Genomic DNA, 13,920 nt, shown 5'->3' on the forward strand with positions numbered 1-13,920 from the left:
AGGTTGCTATTGTGTGGGCTGAATCAGTGTCTCAGAAGTTACCAGATGCCACTATGATTTGGTCATACAAATTATGAGAGGATTTTGGCCTGTATAGGATTTTGTATTGACTTTAAAGGGAATTGAAACATTACATGCAATAGAGGTGATCTGTGCCCTAGAATTAGTTGTTTATTGTGCAGCCTGCATTGGAATAACCAATTTAGTTAAATAACACTGAATTCAGACCTGATTGCTGGGCTGCTAATTTTTGGAACCCTGCAATCCAGTATACTCGGGTTGGGATCATTTGGTCGACAGTAATTAGGTCAACACCTTTAGTTCAACATGGGAAAAGGTCTACATGGTTCTAGGTCGACATGGTTCTAGGTCAAAAGGTTATTAGTTCGACAGGTCGTTAATTTGACAGGTCATTAGTTGGACAATGTCTAGGTCGACAGTCAAAAGGTCGACATGGGATTTTTCAGGGTTTTTTTACCTGAATGTCAACACAGTGGACATGGACACCGTTTCAAGTGCACCGCATCCCCTCGCATTAATCGCTGCACTCGCAATGCGTCGTGCACGGTGCCTCGCTGCACTCGGCACACTATTTTATTTTCCCACCACGCCCTAGTGGATGGTAGGGAATGAAATACCACTTGTTGGCACATGTCAGCTCAAAAAACAGTGAATACCTCCATGTCGACCTTTTGACTGTCGACCTAAACATTGTCGAACCAACGACCTGTCGAACTAATGACCTTTCCCTATGTCGACCTTTCCCTATGTCGAACTAGACCCATGTAATCATTTTCCCATGTCCACCTAATGGTGTTGACCATCATGCTGTTGACCAAATGACCGTATCCCGTATACTCCACCCCGCCAGAATAAAATCCCACGAAATGGTGTACAGGACTTGGGAAAATTAGATTGATTGGCGAATAGCTGCAAATCCATACACAAGCCACTCACCATTAAATTATTCATCCAGTGTGTGCAGTCTGTGTGTAGCCCAGGAGTTGCTCGGCAGCTGCCATAGAAACGGGCTGATTAGGGTCGGAACGGACGTCACACACCTTCCACTAAAATGTCTGGGCCCGCCTGCGTTTTCCCTTACACTGTCAGAAAACTGATTATTACCACCCGCAAACGCCAGCTTCCTGTCAATCAACTTGGCAAACAGCAAGCGATCCAAAAAGTAGCAGGATTTTATCACATGACGGCCTTGTGCATGCATACTCTGAGCAGTACACCAGCGCAGTCTATCTATAATCTGGGTATGAATTAGGCCCAAAGTTTGAAGGGGACAAATGTTTCTAAGACTACATTACAGTGTATGTTACATCAGAGCAGCCAAATTATTTACTAGTAATCCTTAGAAGGCCAGACACTAGTCATTTGAAATGGGAAATGGCCTTTAAAAATTCTAATAAAGGAGATGTTATAAAGTTTAGTTACAGATGGAAGTGAAACTAATTAAAAGATGAGGCTACAGTGTCAATAATCTCACACTATAATGTCATAGGCTGAGCCATATCATTTACATTGTTAAATATTTGTATGTTTGGTGTCATGTGACGACTCATAACCTATAACCTTTTCTGCACAGACTGTAAAAATTCAGAGACAAAATAATGTTGTCTTGAACTGGCTATATTAAATGTACTGTGCAGCCCATATTGGTGTGTGGAGGGTGTAATATTCATGACAGCATTGACAAGACAGCACTGGGATTTGGCTGTGCTATGAACTGGGGTTTTGCTGAAACGGGTTATTTGTGAAAGGTTTCGTAAACAAAACTAACACATTGCAGAATATACTTTGTGGAAACATGTATCAGTATGTGCTAGACCACAGCTGGTTCTAACAATCTAATTGCATAAGGAATAGGATGCCTCCTTATTACAGAAGGATTTAGATAAACTGGAGATGTGGGTTCAAGAATGGAATTTGCGAGTCAACACAGAAAAATATAAATTCATGCACCTGGAGAAAAAGATCTGGCGGGTAACTTACAAATTGAATGAAGTAATGCTAGGAGAATCGCAACGGGAAAAGTATCAAGGTGTACTAATCGATAATACATTGTTATGATGCTTTAATACTCCACCCTACCAACTCATAAGGCAGGGGCAGCAGCTGCACATCAGGACACCAGCTTGGTCAGTTGTTTTGGCAGGGAAATGTCTGCTCGGGGTGTCACATTACGGAAGCAGGAGGAAGCTGGGTACTTATGTATTATCTGGGGTCCCATGTTAAATGCACCCCATTTTTTCATACCCCTACTATCCAACTACGCATGGAGTTGATTTTATATAGTGTGGCGAGCGCAGCGAGCCACCGTGCCCGAAGCGTGGCGAGCCCCGGGAGGGGACGCTGTCTCATAAGAAAAACGGGAGCCCAGATATTACATAAGTACCGGAAGCTGTGCTCAGGCAGATCCCCCAGCAGCCTATGTACCACCAATATAAGACAATTAGCCCCCACACACTACCTCCAGGAGCTGCTCCGAATGTTTTTGGTTCTGTGAGCCTATGTGTTGGTGCACTGCAGACTAAGGGCGGTATTCAATGAGAATACCTGCGAGGTGCAGCGAATCCTTTTTTGGATTCGCTGCACATTCGCCACGTTCCGGAGCCTCACCGGCTCCGGTATTCAACGAGTCAGGGGCAGCGAGCCCCTGACCAGCGAATATGAGCTCCTGCGGCGAATGCGGGAGCATGAGGACGGTGGCAGGCAGAGAGATGGAAGTCTCTCTGCCTGCCCCAGAACGTTTGTGGGGGGGAGGTGGGCTCCCCGGGTGCCAGGCAGCACAGGCTGCCCCCCAGGGGTGCCAGCAGGGGACCTATACTCACTACACCCGATCGTAACGATCGGGTGCAGTGAATATATGAATATGTAATGAGCGGCTCGGCTCCGGCGCCCCCTGCTGGCTGCTGTGTAAAAAAAAATATATATATATTTTTTTTAAATTAAATATATATTCATGTGCTTACAGCACATGAATAAAAGTAGCATGCCCATCCTCAGAATAAAATTCCTGATTTTTTGACACCAAATGTAAAAAACAAAACACTTTATTTTAAAAGTTCACATTCCACTTCTCCATCAAAAGATAGCGATTGCTACTCGGTGAATCATGGCGAAAAAAACCTTCAAATGTATTCGCCATGTGGTCATTGAATAGGGTGATTCACCATTTTAGTCCAAAATTCGCCAAACAGCACAAATTCGCCATAAAAACATGGCGAATCAGGCTCATTGAATACCGCCCAAAGCCTGGCAGTACAGTCTGTGGGTTTGGAACCAGGCAAACAAACCGCAACAGAAGAAGGGGTACTCTTTACCTAGAAGGGCGCCCGCGATTGGAATCGCGGGCGTCGGGGGTAAAAAATCGCGGGCATCGCGGGTAAATCGCGGGTACATTAAAATCGGATGACCGTGATTTTCCCATAGGGATCAATGTTAAAAACGGTGATTGACCGCGATTTTAATGTTAAATGCCTCAATGCCCGCGATTTGGCCATAGGAATCAATGTTAAATGGGCCACAGAGCCCTAATAGTCACCGTGAACTCTGAAATGGCCCCCACAATTGTTAACGCCACCCCACGATCAACGTGAACCCGAAGCGTGGCGAGCGCAGCGAGCCCGCGAGGGGCGGCGGTACGCGTCCTCCGACCTTTTCATGCCCTACTATCCACGTCGTAGTGTGGCGAGCGCAGCGAGCCACCGAGCCCGAAGCGTGGCGAGGGGACGCGGATACCTTCACAGGTAAACGCGTCCCCTCGCGGGCTTCACAGGTGTCCGCTTTTCGCCACGGACACCTGTGAAGCCCGCGAGGGGACGCGTATAACTGTGAAGGTATCCGCGTCCCCTCGCGGGGCTTGCTGCGCTCGCCACGCTTTGGGCCTCGGTGGCTCGATGCGCTCGCCACACTATTCTATTCTCAACTCCACGCCGACGTGGATAGTAGGGCATGAAAAGGTCGGAGGACGCGTACCGCCGCCCCTCGCGGGCTCGCTGCGCTCGCCACGCTTCGGGTTCACGTTGATCGTGGGGTGGCGTTAACAATTGTGGGGGCCATTTCAGAGTTCACGGTCACTATTAGGGCTCTGTGGCCCATTTAACATTGTTTCCTATGTAAAAATCGCGGGCATTGAGGCATTGAACACTAAAATCGGGTCCAATCTCATTTTTAACATTGGTCCCTATGGGAAATCGCGGGCATCGCGTCGCACCCGATTTTTAGTGCATTCGATGGTCGCGATGGGCGCCCTTCTAGGTAAAGAGTACCGAAGAAGGCTCTTCACAGCGCAATGATGACGCCATGACATCAGGGGTGCACTGTGCTACTGGGAGTTGGAGATCTTGGACCTCTGATATAATTTCAGGTTTTTTTTTTTTAGTTCAGCAAATTCCCACAATCTACAAAGATGGTTATAGACCTTTTGATCAGGCCTGATTTATGGTCATGCGATACACTGTTTTACTTTTATATGGTATTTGAAAAAAAGTATTGCTAAAGTCTTGTAAGAAACCTGGAATTTTGTACTTGGCTCCAACCCGGCTTGTGACACCTTTTACACCGCCATCCCCATTCGGCATATTGCTGGGCAGGTGACGATCACCAGAGGCTGGCGCTGGGAGGTGAGAGCATCTCCCAGTGCCCGCTATTGCATTGCAGTGAATGGGTTCAGGGTTGCATCGACCCGGGTTACCCATTTACACTGCACAGTGAGCCGGGCTGAACCCGTGTTAAACCCTGGTCGCTGCCTTGGTTGAAATGCAGGGTCACCCTGTGCCTCCATTCTACCTCAATATGTGTGTATCATTCCCTCTCTGTAGAATGGGGGCCCTTTGAACATTTTTCTATGGTGCCCACAAAGTTCTAGTTAAGCCCCTCAGCGTAAGCTTCAGCTGTCCTCTTCGCTTTGGCCATGTTTTCCTGTATCAATAACAAAGTGAGGTTTATTGCTGAGTACAGACCATCTCTCTGCATTTATCCCCACTGATGGCGCTTCTGCTTGTAGCCAAAGATTTCTCGCTGGTGCCTTTGTATAGTAGCTGTACCTACAGTAACTTAAGTCTTTTCACATCTCATGTGTGAGGAAAATGCATTATTGATGGCACAATAGTTAGTAGACGTTTAACTGACAACAAAGGGAAAAATTGAAGATAAAGTTCTGACTTCAGGGGCTGGATGATTCACTCTATGTAGCTTGACATATAGCAATTGTTGTAGATACAATTACTGATTGTTATTGCACATGGAAAGCCTTAAACAAGTGCAGACCTGCCTGACAAAGGAATCTGTGCACTATTTATCGTCAGCTTTAATGTCCCTTTCTGTTTTTACACCCACAAAGGGATCATACGGTAATGAAATGAGAGGAGACTCCCTTTATGCTCTCATGCAAAGCAGAGTGTCTGGTTTGGTTGCTTTATACTTTAGGTCTTAGTGATACTATTGAATCTAGCTCTATTGTGGTTTTGACCTATTTTGGAAACTACACCCATGACTAGCTAGGTTTCATAACTTACTAAACAAAGTATAGCCTGTGAGCTGCAAGGCATTCTGCTAATGCCTTGCTAATACTAGGGCAGGGGTTCCCAATCTTTTTTGATTCATGGCACCCTAGAGTATCAAAAACATTTTCACGGCACCCCTAGGCCAAATTTGTATTTATTAGATTGGGTTTATATGTGATTCTTAGGGTCAGTTATTTGGTAAAGACAGGATTTGCTTCTGTTTATACACATTTTATAATTGGCAGCCACCAGCACTGGTTTTGCTCATAAATAATTAGCCATTAATAATTTGAATTGATCCTGGACCACCAACCCAGGGCACCCCTGCAAGTGTCCTGAGGCACCCCAGGGAGCCACGGCACACAGTTTGGGAACCACTGTACTAGGGCATACGCTGCGTGCCTGCACACTTCATTGAAAGGTATTTGTTAAGGTCCATCCATGGCGATTATGCCCAAAAATGCTGAAAAACGCTCAGTGCATACACACTGCGCATTTTCCCAGGCCTTTTACCAAGTAAGGGAATTGTGACAGGTTAGAGTCTAGATTCCCTTCGTGGTGAGGACATGGATGTAACGTCATGTGAGGACAGAAGTCCTTTGATGACCCTACAGCGTTTTTATTTTTCCAATCTAGGTTTGTACGCTCACACGTGTCCGGCAAGGTGGCTCGCTACGCTCGGCATGGGTTACTATTCCCAGTAGAAGATGATGTAGACCCAGTGCATGATGGGAAAGGTCCCTTCAGCGTAGGTGGGCATAGACACTACACCATTGTGTGAAACATATTCTCCTGAACACAATAGGAGTCTTCCAGTGTAAGAATAGGCCAGTAGAGGAAATTATCCCTATGTTTGTATAGAAATGCAGTTTACTGAAGAAATACAACAATGGAAAGTGTGTTTAATTTACATACTCTTAAAATCTTTCCTTTTGGGAGAGACAATTGCACACAGTTAAATCTTATCTGAATTGGTTGATTCAGTGTAGACTATCCTGTATCCTGCTAACATTAATCTGTATTCGTTCAGTTTCTCAAGTGCATATTTAAATGTATGTCTTGCTTAAAAGCTGTTTTTGTTCTGTTTGGCATGTAGATATTGTGCATAACGCACAATACCTACTTTTACTGGTTGTACTCCCTGGGATCCTGTAAAAAGGAGATCCAGGTGGGTGGAGTCCTGCTATTCATGCTATTAAGGGGGTGGGTCTATGATTATGCAGTTTTTGTGGGAATTCTACTAAATTCTGCGGTGTTCTGGAAACGTGGCCTCTAGGAAGGCAAATCCCAGGCCATTTTTTCAATCCCCGGGATTCGGGATTGAAAAACTGTCAATCCCAGGAACCCGGGATTGGCCTCCTGAAATGCCCAATAATTTATAAATTACCTTTAAGCATAGAGGAAATGTGGTGGAGGAGGCGAGGTGACTGTCACTCGGTGGGCCAGGGAGGAGGCGTGTAACTAGGTGTCCGGCCAATCAGTGTGTGGCTGCGCAGCGTGATGTGATCTCTCACATCACACTGCGCAGCCACACAACCTTGTTGCCAGGCAGCGCAGCGTGATGTTAGTGGATGTGGTGGAGGAGGCGAGGTGACTGTCACTCGGCGGGCCGGGGAGGAGGCGTGTAACTAGGTGTCACTGTCTGGCCAGATGTGGTGGAGGAGGTGAGATAACTGTTATTCGGTGGGCTGGGGAGGAGGCGTGTAACTAGGTGTCCGGCCAAATGTGGTGGAGGAGGCGAGAGGTAACTGTTACTCGGCGGGCCGGGGAGGAGGCGGGTAACTCGATGTCCGGCCAATCAGTGTGTGGCTGTGCAGCGTGATGTGATCTCTCACATCACACTGCGCAGCCACACAACCTCATTGCCAGGCAGCGCAGCGTGATGTTAGAGGTCACGCTGCGCAACCACACAGTATTAAAACACCGCCGCGTCTGCCCAGACTTCAAGTTAACCGCCTCCTCCACGGCCCGCTCAGCGCTGCACACATGCGCATTTGAATCCCGTAATCCCCGGATTGGAGTTTCCAATCCCGGCCAAAAATGCCCTAAATCCCGGGATCCCGCCGATCCCGATCCTGATTGGCATCCCTAGTGGCCACATATGGTGTAATTTATAAGACTATTGATGAGCCATGAATAATAGTTTTTCTAAAGAGCATCTCCTGCAAGATGACTATGCCTGTCATGTACTTGTGGACTTCAGATGAGAGTTCGCAATGTAATCCATCCCCTATTATACACAGGGAGGTGTAGACTCAATATTTACCCATATTTAACCATACCTCAGGGGATAAAATTGACTGAAATAGAACTTAATGAGCAAGTTGTGCTGCTGGGAAATAATATTTTACATTCGGGATCTCCATCCTTTACAAATTTGGCAAGGATCCATGTGACCATGTGGGCCTGTGCATCTGTCCATGAGAACTGTGTTACTTGACATTGGAGTAACTTTCAATGTTAAGTTTATTGGAAGCACTTAAAAACATGATCGAGTTGGCAGCATATTCATCTCATCTACATTAGCTTGCCCAGTCCAAGATCTAGCATTCCAAACTATAGAGGCATACTGCAACAGATGGAAGACTTCTGTGTAGTTTGCTGAATACAAATGCACATATCATTATCCAATTACATTTGCATTCTCTGTAAAAAAACAGAAGAATACGGAAGTTAAGAATTTCTGTTTCATCATAATGTATGATGGCTACGTGAAGCCAACTAAATTCTTGTGGTATTGTGAATTTTTAAATAGTGAAGAAGTAATACCATTCGGGCAGTAGAGAGCCTGGCCGGGCCCAGGTATTTCCCTGGGGGCATGGCCTAATCATGGGAGGCATGACCACACACCGCTAAAATAAAATACAGAAACAATAGTACTTTAGTCTCCTCCCTGCCCACACTGCAGCCCAGCACACAGCAGCGTGTGCTGGGTTGAGGAGAAGAACTTCTGCAGGGGGAGGACCAGGGCCCCAACTGGACCACCCCCATCAGACCTGGGCAATTGGTACCCTCCCCTCTTGGCACCCCTGAAACCCTTACCTAAACTGATAGGATTTTGATACATTGTGATGAAATTGCCATTCAAGCTGAAGTGTCTGAGAGAGAATTTTTTTTTAAAGTATCTTTATTGTACATAAATTGCAATTACTAACACATTGACAAAACAAGTACACAATAAATCTAAAATCACAGACCATGGTGCAGGTACAGTTTTCACCTGATGCTGAGAGTTATAAATTAAGTTGCATTGTAAAATGGTATTTAAATCTGAGAGATTTTCTATTGAAGTTCTAAGAGAATGCATCAAATGTCAGTGATGAAAGAGATCTTGAGTATGCAATATTTATCAAATGTTTTGATATGATCAAGCCCTTGCCGGCCAGGAATCAAACCTACCTGGTTAGTATAAATCAAAACGTTAAATTCAGCTTTTGAAATTACATTGCTTCCACGACTGTGTGGACCTTTCCCTGGCTTTGGAATCACCCTGATTTCTGCTCTGACAGTGGTGCTATGAGATTATAGTCCACATTACTGCTGTGGCATTGAAAAAAATCAAGATTTGACAACTTTCCCCCCGCCCCCAGTAGTTACTGTAGCAGTAGAGGCCTGGTGAAGAAATGTTTTTGAGACACTAGTACACAGTGGTGCAAGTAGAAAAAAAGTCTTAGTGGTACTGTGCTGCGTGGTCAGGGGCATGGTCATATGACACAAGGGGGAGTGGCTACATGACAAAACTTGCCCCCCACAGTGCTAGGTATGCCCCCAGTGCCACACATATATGCCCCACAGTGCCAGATATTCCCCCACAGTGCCACACATATGCCCCCACAGTGCCACACATATGCCCCCACAGTGCTAGTTATGCCCCCCGTGCCAGATATGCCCCCACAGTGCTAGTTATGCCCCCAGTGGCAGATATGCCCCCACAATGCCACACATATGCCCTCCACATTGCTAGTTATGCCCCCAGTGCCAGAAATGCCCCCCACAGTGCTAGGTATGCCCCCAGTGCCACACATATATGCCCCACAGTGCCAGAAATGCCCCCCACAGTGCTAGTTATGCCCTCAGTGCCAGATATGCCCCCACAATGCCACACATATGCCCCCCACAGTGCTAGTTATGCCCCCAGTGCCAGATATGCCCCATAATGACACACATATGCTCCCACAGTGCTAGTTATGCCCTCAGTGCCAGATATGCCCCATAATGACACACATATGCCCCCCACAGTGCTAGTTATGCCCCCAGTGCCAGATATGCCCCATAATGCCACACATATGCCCCCACAGTGCTAGCTATGCCGCCAGTGCCCGATATGCCCCATAATGCCACACATGTCCCCACATATGCCCACAGTGCCCGAAGCCAGCAGCAGCACAAGTAACTCACCCTTCTGATGTCCGGGTCTCCTCTCCTCCCCCGCCGCTGCTGCTTCTTCCGGGGACAGGGGAGCGCATCACGTGTCTCTCCTTCCCGGCTTCACTGTGTCCGGGCCGCCAGCCAATCATACCTCGCGGGCTGGCTCCTGAGTGGCTGCCGGCCCGTGAGCTATGATTGGCTGAGAGCCCAGTCACAGTGACACAGGGAGGGGAAGGAGAGATGCGCGATGCCCTCCCCTCGACTCGGCTCCCTTCTCCTCGGCTCCAGTGGCGGCGAGGAATCAGCTATGGCGGGGCGGCGGAGTCCACGCCCCCCCACCACTTAGATATGCGCGCATGCGCATTAAACACTTTGCAGGGCATTTTTTATGGTGGTTCGGGGTACCGGCACAATATGTTTTACCGGTACACCGTACCACCCCATGCCACCATACTTACAGCCCTGCTAATGCACCTTTTCACACCGCACCTCGTACCCAGGTAATTGCTGATCTGGTGATGTGTCGACCCGCGTCAATGTGTGGTTTCAAAGAATTAAAGCTTATAACCTGGGTCAACCAACCTGGCAAGTAAAGGTACAGGGAGAAAATGTGTTTTTAAATAAATTTGCTTGTGTAAGCACAGCATTTTTAGAGGACAGTCCATGCGATTGCATGGGATTCCTCTCATCATGGACATTCCCAAAATCTGTTTTTGATGAATAAATAGCCAGCACTTTTACATAACTACCCAACACTGATTTTGGCATATCACCAATAGAGCATCAGATAGTTATCAGTGTTTGGATTTTGTATGGTAAGGTGTGGTTGTCCACTGCACCAAATGCACATAGTTATTATGCATTCTTAGCTCTCATAGTATTAGGTGAAAACACTAACAAGAGTGCACCTGGCTTTTCCTAGCTTTATCCTACAGCTCAAACACTGGTTCCCAGACTGGCGCAGCAGGTGCAGAAAGAATACAGGAGAGCAGAGATCAATAAACATGTCTCTACGTATTATACAAAGCTGCATATCTTGTTCTGCATGGTAAACTTATTCATAGCTTTGTATATGAAACTTGGAACCATATATTTCCTAACATTTAAATATTTAGCACAGGATATAATTTAGCATAGTTCATTTGGCCCCTTATATTGCTATCTTTGTGTGGAGAACATATGATTGAGCAGCTGAAAGGATGCCAGCATCTTGATAAAGGGAATCTTGACAGGGGTCTGGTAAGTATAATTACCTTCACCCTACCCCATTCCTACCTTCCCACAGCCTAACTCTCCCCTCTAAGTACAAAAAGTGTGAGCAAGGGACAAGTGAATCAGAAAATATAACATAATATAGGCCCTTATTCTGATTGACGCGGACTTTACCGCGTACTTACGGATCGCGTCTTTACGGCGTCTGCGCATGCGTGGAGAACGCTACGCGCATGTGCCACGCCTTGACTCGGTACCAGTTCGGCCAAATCCCGTCCAAAACTGTTCACCGCTATCAGTCGGGAAATAGGGGCGTATTATGGGCGTCATGCGGAATGACACATGGGCGTAGTTTCAAAGTGGGCAAAACGGGGCGGAAACATGGGCGGACACGGGGGAGTACACTTATGTTGGGGGGCGTACATTCGGAAACCACTCCGAATGCACGCGATCAAAAAGGCCAGAAATGTGCGGTGTCCACAAGTGTACTATTGCTTTGCGGACACCACTCGTTCATGCGGTAGGCGAACGTACGCCTAATGACTACAACCATTAACACCTGAACCCAATAGAATCTACTCCTTTACTCATTACTCACTAATAGGCCGCTTGTCAGTGCTTTAATTGAAACCATTGCTGCTTCAAGGAAACCTTAGTAATCCCCCACATATGCTGTACTTGTCCCACACTTAAAAACTGCTAACAATGGACATGACTGAATCTTAATACTATCAATACACATGTGTATTAGACATGTACTCATGAAACCACACACATTGATTCCAATTCCAAATAAGCTGTTTTTTATGAGGATAGGTAATTGAATAAGTGGGTCATGTGATGTATTGCAGAAGATACTTCATAGTGGGTTGTTTGGCGTAAATACTCCGCTTACGGGCGGTAGCACCGCTTGGCTCCCGTTCGGATGCGGTATTTCCGAGCATACTCTGTAATACTCTGTAATACCGTGCAGAATCGGAGTGTTTCTCCCGCACACGCATGGTTTGTATGTCGTCCGTAAACACGCCCTGTTCTTAAAGAGTCAGTCCGTCCGAATGCGGAGGACACGTGGGCGTTTCTACGGACGATGGCCGCACGCGGCAAAACACCGTGGCGTGCGGACCGCTCCGTAAGAATGCGGGAATATCCGCACCGATCAGAATAAGGGCCATAGTGCAAAACATGCACAAATATAAAAATGCTCAGGACCACCACGTTCTGTAAAAATCCATCAATGTAATCCTGCCCTGGATTATATTAATCAAGTTCCCACTGGGTAGGAACCAAGCTGCCAAAAGTTGTTATATCACACTGTACGCCACTGGAGGTAGGAATCTGGAGTGGCTTCCAATCGATCCAAAAGGCAAAGTCCTCACTAGAAGCACAGCTTGGACATCAGGGTGAGTGAAATTGAAGGGACGACTCCATAATGGTTGATAAGCAGTGTCCAGTGAGTAGGCAGGTGGAGTTTAAATAGCATGAAGATCCTTTTGGAATGACCCTGAGTGCCTTCTCCAACACATTTCACTGCCCAAAACTGGCAGCTTTATCAAGGTGAGTGCACACAATTAGTCATTTAGAAATCCACTGGTCTAATATAAATAATAAGACCGGACTGTCAGAGACAGATTAGTTGTGGATGGTACAACCATAATTAATAGGTATAGTATTATAATTCGAAACAATAACAAATCAAATGTATAATCGTGGGGGAGGATTTACTCCAAGGAGTCTAGTTAAAACAGGTTGAACTTGATGGACGAACATCTTTATTCAACCTACCTACTATGTTATTATGTACTATGTAATGAGACCGTCATCAGGGCTTAAACTGCTGCAGCATTCATAGAGGCTAAGATCAGCAAGATAGCAAAAAATAATATAGGGGACAGTGTGGCATATCATTTGTAATGGGGACAAATGGTTCCATGTAATGTGATTTGGGGATATGCACAATATAGCATATAATATGAACTGGGCATTTACTAACCAGGGGCACCCAGACTTCTAAATATGGCATTGTTTGTACTTTTCTCTATCAACTCATTTAAAGAAAACCTCTACATTATTTTCCTGTAGATGGTATTTAGTGCTGACCCGTTTGCAGAAGATATTTTGTACCACTCTCCTTTCGTGTTGGACAAATTGTGCAGAGATAGAATATTTTTTTTTGTACCCTGAAATTGTAAAACTCTGGGATAATATAGACCCTCTCTTCTCGTTATTAAATGTTACGAATAGCTTTGCTTGCTTTTTTTGCTGGAAGGCATTTTTCCGCTATAACTATTATACCTCCACATATGTTTCAAATATTCCTGTGTTTTTACTATATTTTATAGTTGTCATATTTAGGAAAATAAATTGGAGTCTCATAAACCAATGTGACATCAGCAATTATAGAATGGTGTACATATCTATTTATTCTTGTATTCCATTTTACAGAGCAGTGCACAATGACAGTCATTTCTGTTTGAAAGGCTTATTTGCTCCTATAACTAATGCTTATTAACCATAACAGATGGTTATGCTGGGTCAGTAATTGTCCCACCTTATAACTTTGACCAGTGTAGTAAGGTCATAAGTTTTCTGTGCCTGCTTGTCCTCGGAGTACATTTGTTCTACCTTATGTAACTACAGATACATGTACTTTCACTGGCTGCGTTCAATTGTTCACGTACTGTTTGTTTTCATGTCTAAAGCTAAAGTGATGTGTACCCGGACAATATGGCAGCTGTTGGGTTGACATATAGTTTCCATGGTAAACAACAGAATGATGTAATGAACGATCCCTTGTTCCATCCTTTAATAAATTACATAGCTCAGC

General features: G+C 45.7%; 1 protein-coding gene across 7 annotated transcripts in view; it reads left to right on the plus strand.

Annotated features, from left to right (window-relative positions):
• Window positions 1-13,920, plus strand: part of RECQL5 (RecQ like helicase 5) — a 108,300-nt gene that overhangs the window by 36,675 nt on the left and 57,705 nt on the right. The gene's annotated exons all lie outside the window — the stretch shown is intronic.

Source organism: Crinia signifera, chromosome 6, assembly GCF_055691185.1.
Source record: "Crinia signifera chromosome 6, ASM5569118v1, whole genome shotgun sequence".
Taxonomy (NCBI): domain Eukaryota; kingdom Metazoa; phylum Chordata; class Amphibia; order Anura; family Myobatrachidae; genus Crinia; species Crinia signifera.